This window comes from Pseudophryne corroboree, chromosome 10 (assembly GCF_028390025.1).
Source record: "Pseudophryne corroboree isolate aPseCor3 chromosome 10, aPseCor3.hap2, whole genome shotgun sequence".
Classification (NCBI taxonomy): domain Eukaryota; kingdom Metazoa; phylum Chordata; class Amphibia; order Anura; family Myobatrachidae; genus Pseudophryne; species Pseudophryne corroboree.
Window position 1 is genome coordinate 222,411,318 of NC_086453.1, and position 12,212 is coordinate 222,423,529.

The following is a 12,212-nucleotide window of genomic DNA, read 5'->3' on the forward strand; positions in this document are numbered from 1 at the left end:
AGCATTGCGGTGTGAGATAAATTGTGTAATGGGCATTGCGGTGTGTGGCTTACTGTATCAGGGGCATTGCAGTGTGTGATATAATGTGTAATGGCCAGTACGGCGTGTGATAATATGTGTAATGGGCATTATGGTGCGTGGCATACAGTGATCGCGCAGAGCGAAAACATTTGTGGGTCCCAGGGACCCCTCACTTGAAAAAATTGGGGTCCTACTGCACTATTTCTGGGTCCCGTCACATATTAGTGGGGGATGAAGGCAGAAAACAGATGGGACAGTGCTGGGGGACAAGGAGAGGTTTAGGGGCAAGTAGTGCTGGGGGTAGGGGTTGATACCAGTTGGGCCAGTGCTGGCGGTGAGGGGTTAGGGCCAGGCAATAAAGGGGGTTGTGATGGGGTTTGGGAGGGGGTAAAGGTAGATAGCAGTCGTGCCAGTACTCAGTGCAAGAGGAGGTTAGGGGCAAAACGTGTTGGGGGTAAGGGTAGAAAGCATATTGGGCAGTACTGGTGGGAAAGGAGGTGATTGACAGGGGATATGGCCACTGAGGAATGAGCGGGTCCTGCAGTACACCCTGTGAGTCAGGAGTCCTGTGTGCACCTCATACAATACCATTCCTCAGGACTCTGACTCACAGCATGTCCTGCAGGACCCAGTCTGTTGTCCTCTAATTATTGTAGAGCTATAAATAAATGATAATAATGCAATGCCCAGCATGCCGACAGTAAAAGGCTTTCTCTATTCTAACATCCAGAATTACCTGAGGTACTATCTATAAAAAAAACAAAAAAAAACAAAAACAAAGTACTGTAGGTGTGATGCGGTGAAGATGTCGGAATCCCGACACCCGTTAGAATTTGGAGGCTGGAACTCTACAGGGGCAGGAGACCAACGTTTGAATCCTGATCTTAATCACAGCCTGTGGGTTAGGCTTAGGAAAAAGGGGGGGGGGAAGGGGGGGATTAGGGTCAGGCAGTAAAGGTGGAGGTTAGGCTCTGTGGGAACAGATTGTTAGCGTGAGGGCGTAGGGAGCAGGGGGAAATACTTATCCCTGTTGGGATTTTATACATAGAGATCCTGGCATTTGTATCATGAACGCCGGGATCCCATGTGCTGGCATTACATACTAATTGCCTGTAGGCCTGATAAACAACCTGCTCAGGTTCCCAGGTGCAGTAACTATCACTATGCCTGGGTCTTGTACCTGCACCATAGCCAGAGAGAGCCACAGGTTGCCTCCTGCTGTACAGGACAGAGAGGAAGAGAACACAGCAGCATTGGAAAGGGACCAGGGATGGCTGTATGCATGTATGTGCGCCCCGTGGTCACATGAATGGGTGACAGTGTCACCATACCCCTGTTACCTGGCCCTTCTGTTCACGTTGCAGCGTTGAGATAGACACACTCCCCCACAGCGCTACAGAATCCGCACAGCACACCACAAATACCGCTCCCCGCCTGCTGTCAGCTACTGCAGGGTCAACCAACGGCCTGGACCAATCCAGGTTTCCACCCTGATATGTTAGACACATGATCACGCAGCCTGTATATGGCAGAGGCAGATACACACAGCGCAGTGTTTGCCAATCCCTGCTCATGCGGACCTGCGTGCAGCTCAGAACCAGCCAGTTGCCCATGCTGATGCCAGTCAGCACCCAGCCAGAATCACACCACCACAACTGCCAGGGCCCGTACTCACCAGTGCACGTCTTCCGGGAAGTAGACCACGCTGTGCAGCCGCCACCATCTGTACGAATTGTTGCTCCTTCCAGACGCCCATTAGTATTGACAAGTCCAAAAGAACCGGCTAAACCCGTCAAAAGAAGTGGTTAGTGCACCAAGCTACCTTTTGGGTGCCCTAATCACTTCTTTAGATAGTTTTAGCCACATTCTGCGACTAAACCCGATGCTTTTGGGCGGATCAATACTAATGGAGCAACAATTGAATTGCTCCATCTGAGGCCCATTCATACTACTGTTTGGGCACCCAAACCACAGACTTTTCACACATTTTTTTATTTGTACTTCAGGAGGCTACAAGAAGAAAGGTGTGTCTGTCAGCAACTGCCGCCCGAACGGAGCAACAATTGAATTGCTCCATTGCGCACCCATCAGTTTAGACACCCAGTGGGGGCGGCGCAAACAAATTATTCGCCCCAATTGAGATAGATTTACAAAGGGCAGAATGTAACAACCACTTCTCTCGGGTTAAAACGTCAAATGTAAAACGATATGAATAATTATTTCAAAGCACGGCATGTTTTGCATTTGATATTAGCACTGTTTTACATTTTGGAGGTCAAAACTGTTGCTTTATAAGTCTAGTTCAAGGTCTTCCAGGCACCCATGGTACATTGCACCAACGCGTGTCCAAACCCACGATTATTATTATTATCATCATCTTTTATTTATATGGCGCCACAAGGGATCTACAGCGCCCATTACACAGTACATAATAAAATGAGCAAACAAGAAAACAGCACTTACAGTAGAGGACAGGTATAGAAAACCCGGGGTTAGGTGCTCTCAAAGGGAGTATGGAGTATAAGATAGTGTAAGTAAGAAAAGGAAAGGCACATGAGGAAAGAAGTCCCTGCTCTTGCGAGCTTACAATCTAAAAATAGGCAATGATAGGCAACTTACAGTCACTGCACAACCAGTTTACAAGAGCAGTTATTAAACGGGTGGTATTCATGTGACCGCCGGTCAGCTGACCGACAGTCACATGACCTCCTCCACCAGCCCGACGGGTCACTATCCCGATGGTCGGCATGCCGACCAACAGGGACTATTTCCACTCGTGGGTGTCCACGACACCCATAGAGTGGGAATAAAACCCGTGGCGACCGCAGGTCGCCACCGAGCCCGCAGCGTGGCGAGCGCAGCGAGCCCGCAAGGGGCTTGCTGCACTCGCCCCTCCCCACCGGGATCCCAGGGTCGGTATGCTGCCGGGATCCCGGCGTCGGTAAGCTGACCGGCGGTCAGGAGACCGCCGGTCAGCAGTACTACACCCTATTAAACATGGACACCACAAAAATGCTGAACTTCAAAAGTCAGAGGCAAACCCCCTTTTATTTGTGCAGCGGTGTTTATGATTTCACGTAAACATTGAAACGGTCATCAAAGCTACAAAACCATACACCTACGTGGTCAACAACCAGGCACGTAAAGATCTTCACAAAGCTGTTTATTTTTACCAAGTACTACCAGTCTCACGTATTACTGTGGCTAATAACACATGCAACAGAGAGATTTCCAACATTCCCAGCGTGTAAACATAATCTGAAAGGTGGCTCCCACACATAGCATCACCGATACCACTTTCAGATCTCAATGCTGGGACCAACCCAGGAATTGGAAACGGGTCTTTCCTGGGTGAGACCCGGCAATGGACCCTACACACCGCAATCCCGACCCATCAATATGCAGAGTCAGGTTGCCATCCGGGGGAGGGGGATGGAGCCGGCATCAGGGGCGGGTGCGGAGGCGGCGTTGCAAGATGAGATCATCTCAGCGCCGCCTCTCCCGATGCAGTGAACGGGTACCGGGTCGTATCGACCCGGGTAACCCGTTAACACTGCGCCTGACCCAGTAATAACCCGGGAATAACCCTTCTTATAACCCGGGATGAATTATCAGGTCAGGCGACCCTTGAATTCGTCCATGTCCCCTTTCACACCGCACAGAGACCCGTGTCAACCTGGCAATATACCGGGTCAAAACCGGGTTATTTGTGCGGTGTAAAAGGGGTATGAGAAGGCAGAACACTTGCACTCTGTAGATAACTCATTGCCGTAAGTTGTCCTTTCTACAGGTGAAATGTACTAGGTCTATCTTTTCAAAGCAGAACAACACAAACATAATAAACTGGGTCAAGTTTTAAACAGCTTTGTTTCAAATAAGATAGGAAAGGCATTCTATACATGGACGATTTGTAAGTCAGGTTTATATTTATTTATTTATTACCAGTTATTTATATAGCGTGCACATATTCCGCAGCGGTTTACAGAGAATGTTTGGCCATTCACATCAGTCTCTGCCCCAGTGGAGCTTACACTCTATGGGGTATATGCAATTGCGGTCGAATTGCCGCAAATGTCGAAAAACGGGGCATTTTCGACACACAAAATTTTTTCGACAATGCAACACAGTACTTTGACAAAAAAACGGACGTTTCAGATTCGACTTTTTGAAATTCGACAGTTGTCAAATTCGACATGTCTGCAATGGTAAAAATGCAGCTTTTCGACAAAAGTATATTCAATTGAAGAATGTCGATTCGACAACAGTGCTTTTCGACAGTAATTTCGTCAATTTCATTCCGCCTCACTTTGCTGGCGGAATCTAATAAATAAATTTAAAAACATGTTTTTTTTGTGTTTTTTTTTATTGCTAATAGCATATCTATTTATATTAGAAGGGATTATGTACTTGGTTTGTCTAATAGGAGACACAAGTATTAGTTATATATTTCTTAAAATAATAAAAAAAATTTAAACTGACTAAAATAATATGGAGAGATCAGGGCATGGTTTTCAGTGGGAATGGGTTAAAATCAAGAAAAAAAATGCGTGGGGTCCCCCCTCCTAAGCATATCCAGCCTCGGGCTCTTTGAGCCGGTCCTGGTTGTAAAAATACGGGGGTGGGGGAATGACAGGGGATCCCCCGTATTTTCACAACCAGCACCGGGCTCTGCGCCCGGTCCTGGTGCCAAAAATACGGGGGACAAAAAGTGTAGGGGTCCCCCGTATTTTTAACACCAGCACCGGGCTCCACTAGTCAGAGAGATAATGCCACAGCCGGGGACACTTTTATATCGGTCCCTGCGGCCCTGGCATTAAATCACTAACTAGTCACCCCTGGCCGAGGTACCCTGGAGGAGTGGGGACCCCTTAAATCAAGGGGTCCCCCCTTCCAGCCACCCAAGGGCCAGGGGTGAAGCCAGAGGCTGTCCCCCCCCATCCATGGGCTGCGGATGGGAGGCTGATAGCCAAGTGACACAAAGAAAGAATGTTGTTTTTTGTAGCAGAACTACAAGTCCCAGCAAGCCTCCCCCGCAAGCTGGTACTTGGAGAACCACAAGTACCAGCATGCGGGGGGGAAACGGGCCCGCTGGTACCTGTAGTTCTACTACAAAAAAAATACCCAAATAAAAACAGCACACAGACACCGTGAAAGTAAAACTTTATTACATACATGCCGACACACACATACTTACCTACGTTGACACGAGGTTCGGTCCACTTCTCCAAGTAGAATCCACGGTGTACCTGAAAATAAAATTATACTCACCAAAATCCAGTGTAGATCGGTCCTCTTCTGAGCTTGTAATCCACGTACTTGGCAAAAAAACAAACCGCATTTACCCGGACCACGCACTGAAAGGGGTCCCATGTTTACACATGGGACCCCTTTCCCCGAATGCCGGGACCCCCTGTATCCGTCAATTGGTCCGTTTTTCGACAGCGGGACTGTCAAATCCATTTTTTATTGAATATGTCGAATTCGGGTCATGGCGGGAGGGTATGTGACTGTCGAATTGTGTAGAATTTAAAAACGGTCGAATTCCAGCCGGAATTCGACTGCAATTGCATATACCCCTATATATCCTACTACATGTACACGCATTCACGCTAGGGTTAATTTTGTTGGGAGCCAATTGACCTACCAGTATATTTTTTGGATTGTGGGAGGAAACCGGAGTACCCAAAGGAAACCCACGCAAGTATGGGGAGAATATTCAAACTCCACACAGTTAGGACCACAGTGGGAATCGAACCCGTGACCTCAGGTCTCTATGAGATCCAAGGCTCAATGTTGTGTATAGATTTGATTGCCCCAAAATGTACATATTAGAAACAGTTAAAGGTCTCGTATACCAATTCCATTTACTAATTGCAAACTTTACATATATCTCCTATAATACTTCTCTATTTAGCCTCATTAATGCTTTGGGTTAATTACGGAAGCGACAAGTCATTGTAATGGTCACTTGTTATGTATCACTTATGTTTAAACCTTTTTACTACTTTGATCAAAATATGGCCAGCATTGCATCTTAAAACTAGAAGGTGTGAAATGCTTCCTATGAAAATTATAGGGATAATACCCCTATCTTTGGCACTACAGATGCTCCTTACTTAACCTACCTGTTTAACACCCACTCAGACTTACAACCAGCTCTCTGACCAGCTGGAAAGGGCACTTTAATAATTTTTTATAATTTACAATGGAGTGTATTTTTATGTTCTGTAATACTGTACATTATGTAAGAGTTATGCAAAGTAAAACAAACTCATCAAGTTGAAATTTCTATTAAACATTTTGTTTATTCAGCATAAATAAAAACGATTACCTGTATTAATTATGTGCTCCTCGCTTAACAACCAATTCGTTTAACGGCCTAGTCGTAGGAACGGAACTCGTCGTTAAATGAGGAGCATCTGTATTCAAGTATATATATTGGAACAGCACGGTTATGCACATTCCAGCAGGAAATGCCCCTGTTAATGTGCCCTCCTGTATCTCACATACAATATAAAATCTAGTTTTTTGTTTGTATGCCGAATCCCCGATACACTAACCTCCCCCCTTCAGCTGCACCCCAGCAGATGCTGCCATCTCAGCCCACAAATACATATACCTCCATATTCAAAGTAGAAAGTGCATGAAAGTAGACATACAGTACTTGTAGGAAGTCACAAAATAGTATTCACACTAATCATTAGAGCTGGAACAGACAAATACGACGCAAATGCAATTAGACTGGGTAAATAATAACGTGATATGTTCTACTTGTTGTTACCACTAGTAATACAGTATTAAGACTAATCCTGAGAAACAGTGCATCAAACAGCAATGGGCCTAATTCAGACCCTGACGCAGATGTGCTAAAATCGCTATGAAGCAATTTCTGCACATCTGTGCATGCCCTGGTAGGCGCAAGTGCACAGTCCTAAACTGCGTTCTCTTCAGAACGCGTTTTGTAGGAGACGATGCTCCGTTTTAGGGGAGCGGTCCGCACAATGCAGGAGTGTCCAGATCGTTTGTGGGGCTGGCCGCAGCAGCTGCGTGACGTCTCACGCAGCCGCTGCAACCCTTAACAGCTCGGCTGCGCAGGCAGAGGGCTACTTGAAACATGCGAAAGCATCGCCGCCGTGCTCTCGCATGTCTGCAAGGGGGGGGGCAGCACTCGGCATGCGGGGTGGACTTGCCCTGTGCTGTGCATCCCCCCGCATGTCAAAGAAAGATCATAAATGTGCGTTTTCTCGCACATCTGCGATCAAGTCTAAATTAGGCCCTATATCACACCAAATACATTTTCACGGTCTTCTGTAGGTAACTTAAAGCCAGGACAAATCAGGCCGACCATCAATCTCGTTAATGGTTTGGACAACTTCTCTTTATCCCAGATCATGCAAGATTGCAGGTTCACACTGCCCGATATAATGAATGACAGAACAACATCTCGTTCCGTCTTCATTACAATGCAGGAGTGCACAATCAGGCATATACACTAGGCAATATATTGTTCCGATATGGCAAATGGTGCCGATATCACTATAGTGTGCCTGTCTTAACTGCATTAGGATTGGTCGCCTGCATATACACTACAATTATCTGGGCGATCTGCCGATATAGAACAGATTGCACAGATAATTGTAGCATGTATGGCCAGTATCACATGTAGCATTATCAACAGGGAACTGTAGGGGTTATTAAACTGATGGATAAAACAGATCACATTGGGATACAGATGGATCAGAATCAGCATGCTCCCTATGTCATGAAACAGTGCTGCAGGTACACCCCGGATACTTACTGTGGTGCCGTTCACAATGTTCACATATACAAGGGGGAGGCGGTCGCAATGTTGGCAATCGCTGGGTTAGAATTAGGATACTTACTTCCGCAACGGCCAATAACTGATATACAGTAAGATGAGTGATATACAGGTTGAGTATCCCATATCCAAATATTCCGAAATACGGAATATTCCGAAATACGGACTTTTTTGAGTGAGAGTGAAATAATGAAACCTTTGTTTTTTGATGGCTCAATGTACACAAACTATGTTTATTACACAAAGTTATTAAAAATATTGTATTAAATGACCTTCAGGCTGTGTGTATAAGGTGTATATGAAACATAAATGAGTTGTGTGAATGTAGACACACTTTGTTTAATGCACAAAGTTGTAAAAAAAATATTGGCTAAAATTACCTTCAGGCTGTGTGTATAAGGTGTATATGTAACATAAATGCATTCTGTGCTTAGATTTAGGTCCCATCACCATGATATCTCATTATGGTATGCAATTATTCCAAAATACGGAAAAATCCCATATCCAAAATACCTCTGGTCCCAAGCATTTTGGATAAGGGATACTCAACCTGTATACAGGTACACAACCTGCAGTAGAAAAGGTCTACAAATCCCACAGCTCAGCAAAATGAACTTAATGAAAGAAAAGACATACAATTGTTCCATTGATTTCCTTCATATTGGAAAGCATAATGTGGGTTAGGGCACTATTATTCCATACGGTGCTTGCCTCAGAGTATAGAGGTTTACCCGTGTGGCTGATCAGCCATTAAGAAGCTTAGCTTCATCACCTTTTCTGTTCATACACAGTGCTGGATTTCACAATAGGCACATGCCTGGGGGTGATACCTGCTTGAGGGTGGCACAGCATGCTCCACTGCTGGGCAGCTGAGACAAGATTCTTTTCATTAGTTATTGTCATTAAAACTTTTTTTTTTACTTTGTAACTGGTAGGGGGACAATGGTCAGTAAATTGTAGTGGTGGGGAGGGAGGGGGGGGGGGGGGGGATCTGCGGTTGGCACTGCTTTGGCAGACGGAAGGCATTGGGACCAGCCCTGACATAAAGGGGGCATTGACGTGATGGGGGGCACCAATAATGCTAGGTCGACATGAGTTTTTCACATTTTTTAAAACTTTTTCATACTTTACGATCCACGTGGACTACAATTGGGAACAGTAAACATCAAAACTCATGTCAACCTTTCGACCTGTCGACATAGACCACGTCGACCTAAAGACCCTTTCAACCTAGCATCCCTGTCGACCTTACATACCACACCCGTTGTTTTTTTGTTTTTACACAGGTGACAAGCATAAATTAAGAGGGAAGTACAGGAGCAGAACATTTTGTACCTGATGGACGTTTCATGCTGTAAAGGTTTGCATAGAAATATACATTTTTGTATTTGTTTTATACTGTATTGTTAATACTACTCTTCAGCAAACATTTATAAAAGCCACAAATAAATTGCAATAACGACATGCAGGAAAAGGGATCTCATAGTGCATTTGCTCTGTAACTCAAAATACAGTCATTATGAAGAGCAAACGTTTAAAACCTTGTTACCTAGAAATGAGGAACAATCCACAACTATGCCCTGTGTTTGCTTATCCTCTCTCACCTCCCTCCACCAGCTGTACACGGCACCCTACAGCTTATCAGTAGACCTGTAACACATGCCCTCCCCCCTCTTACTACTGATATACTATACATTCGGGGTACAGGGTACAGACACACACCTGTCAGCACAGCGCCACCTGCAGCCGGAGATCAGATCACTCCATGTGGAAAACGGAAAGCTGCTTCTGGTAGCCAGGCAGGTGCATATAGCTCCGGGTTGATGTTCTCCTCCTCTTCCTTCCCATGTGATTATTAGAGGCTGAGACGAGGGAGGGGTGAATGAAGTGTAGCAAACTGTGAGGCAGCAGCAATCAGGAAATGAGAGATTGGAATATGCTTGATATACAGGCAGGCGAGAGTCAGCCGTCTCTCTCACAGGCACGTACTGTATTGCCTGGCACTGTATACCGGCTTATAGCAAATGTTCAGACTCAGAATTGCAGAACTGCAGTAATGCCTGGAGGGGGACGGCTACAACAGTGAGAAAATATTTTTAGGTCCACTCTGCAAGTGCAGGAACCTTGATTTCTGCACGACTCCTATAAAACAATGGGACTAAAGGCCCATACACACTTGCCGGTAAAATGAGCGACGTCGCTCATTTTCCCCCTTTCTGAGCGACGTCGCTCATTTTATCGGCAAGTGTGTATGCCGCCAGCGACGACAGATTGTCGCTGTCGGCATTGCATGCATGCAGGATCTGGACTGTCGTCCAGGACCTGCATGTACGGCTGGCGGAGGCGTGACGTCACTAAGCAATATGAGCGGTCATATCGCTCAGTGTGTACAGTCGGCCGCCGACTGGCCGGCCTGGGAGGGGAAACCGTAGCCGACGTCGCTCATAGAGCGACATCGTCTAATGTGTACGGACCTTTAGTTTACAAAACTGCATTTAGGAGCAATACCAGGCTCCTACAGTGTCCCATGCCCGCTGCAGCAGCAGGCTGGGACTGCAGGGAGGGCGCCGCGGCCCGGAGCCAGCATTCAGCGCTGTGATGCCCGGTGGGGAAGCTGGGGCAGCACCGTGACCTGCATCGCCCCCACCTCTTTCCTCGGCAGTGGTCACATGATAGGGGAGCGGTCATGTGACCGGGGGGGCATTGGTGGAGTGCTGCACTGGGATCTGTCAGGAGCCGGCTCCCGGAGCAGTACACAAAAGCATCAATAAACCACAGCTCGTGCCATGGTTTTAGCACATCTACAATCAGATCTGAATCACCCTCATAGGCCCTCATTCCGAGTTGCACGCTCACTGCCGTTTTTCGCAGCGCAGCGATCAAGTTACTACTGCGCATGCATATGCATCACAATGCGCACGTGCGTCATACGGGTAAAAACAGCATCGTTGCTGTGCAATGCTTCTAGGGACGAATCCATACGCACAACCGATCGCAAGGAGATTAACAGGAAGAAGGCGTTTATGGGTGTCAACTGACCATTTTCTGGAAGTGGTAGGGAAAACGCAGGCGTGTCCAGGCATTTGCAGGTGGGTGTCTGACGTTAATTCCGGGACCGGACAGGCTGAAATGATCGCAAGGGCTGAGTAAGTTCAGACCTGCTCAGAAACAGCAAAAAACTTTTTCGTCCCACTCGGCTGCACATGCGATCGCACACTTGCAAAGCGAAAATACACTCCCCCGTGGGCGGCGACTATATGTTTGCATGGCTGCAAAAAGTAGCTAGCTAGCGAGCGATCAACTCAGAATGACCACCATAGGGGGTAATTCCAAGTTGATCGCAGCAGGAATTTAGTTAGCAATTGGGCAAAACCATGTGCACTGCAGGGGAGGCAGATTTAACATGTGCAGAGAGAGTTAGATTTGGGTGGGGTGTGTTCAATCTGCAATCTAATTTGCAGTGTAAAAATAAAGCAGCCAGTATTTACTCTGCACAGAAATAAAAATAAACCCACCCAAATCTAACTCTCTCTGCACATGTTAAATCTGCCTCCCTTGCAGTGCACATGGTTTTGCCCAATTGCTAACTAAATTCCTGCTGCGATCAACTTGGAATTACCCCCATAGTTCCTAGCTGTGTATCCAGCTGAGAGCATGGTACTAAAGAAAGACAGCAGGCTACTAGGCTAGTCCAAGTAGAGTAAGAATGTGTTTGCACTGATGCAGTACAGAAAAAAAAATGGAAAAGCATCCGGTAAAGCCATATTATTTGCTTGTACTCAGGAGCAGATGGAAGTAGAGAATGATGAAGACGAATACAAGTAGCAGCAGTTGTTTCTGAATAATACAAACTTTTTTGTATTTTAATTATGAATGTGTTCATGGCCGGATTAACAATGGGGCGGATGGAGCTGCAGCTCCAGGCCCCCCATTGCAAATAGGCCCACAGGAGTGACAGCAGTGACAGGAAAAATCTCTTTCCTGTCACAGACTGCCAGCAGCCATGCTCTCTCCCGTGCATCTCCTCCTCCGGCTCCAGCACTCACCTGAGATCCGTGCAGGCAGTGTGGTAGCCGCCCCTCCCCTCCAGTCTCTCCTTCACTCAGGGCCCTGAGTCTGTCACTTACAGGCCCAAGCTCCGCCCCCAGGCTGTACGGGGAGTTGCTGCAGATGCAGGAAGCCTGGTAAGTTTAATGGCTTCTTGTTTAATGGAATCAACAGTGTGTGTGTACTGCATGTGTGGTGTGGTGTGTGTGTGTCTACTGCATGTGCGTGTACTGTGTGTGTATACTGTGTGTGTACTGTACATTATGTGTATACAGTATGTGTGTGTACTGTATGTGTGCTGAATGTATGTATACTATATGTGTGT

At 46.5% G+C, this 12,212-nt stretch overlaps 1 protein-coding gene across 3 annotated transcripts in view; it reads right to left on the bottom strand.

Moving 5' to 3' along the window:
• Window positions 1-9,742, bottom strand: part of H6PD (hexose-6-phosphate dehydrogenase/glucose 1-dehydrogenase) — a 116,052-nt gene extending 106,310 nt beyond the window's left edge. The window contains exon 1 of one of the 3 annotated variants that reach the window (XM_063943096.1): window positions 9,563-9,742. The gene's annotated coding sequence lies outside the window, so the exon portion shown is untranslated. Of the gene's footprint in view, window positions 1-9,389; window positions 9,502-9,562 lie in introns of those variants that run through there. The other 2 variants (XM_063943099.1, XM_063943098.1) reach the window with 2 other exon arrangements.
• Window positions 9,743-12,212: the final 2,470 nt, after the last annotated feature.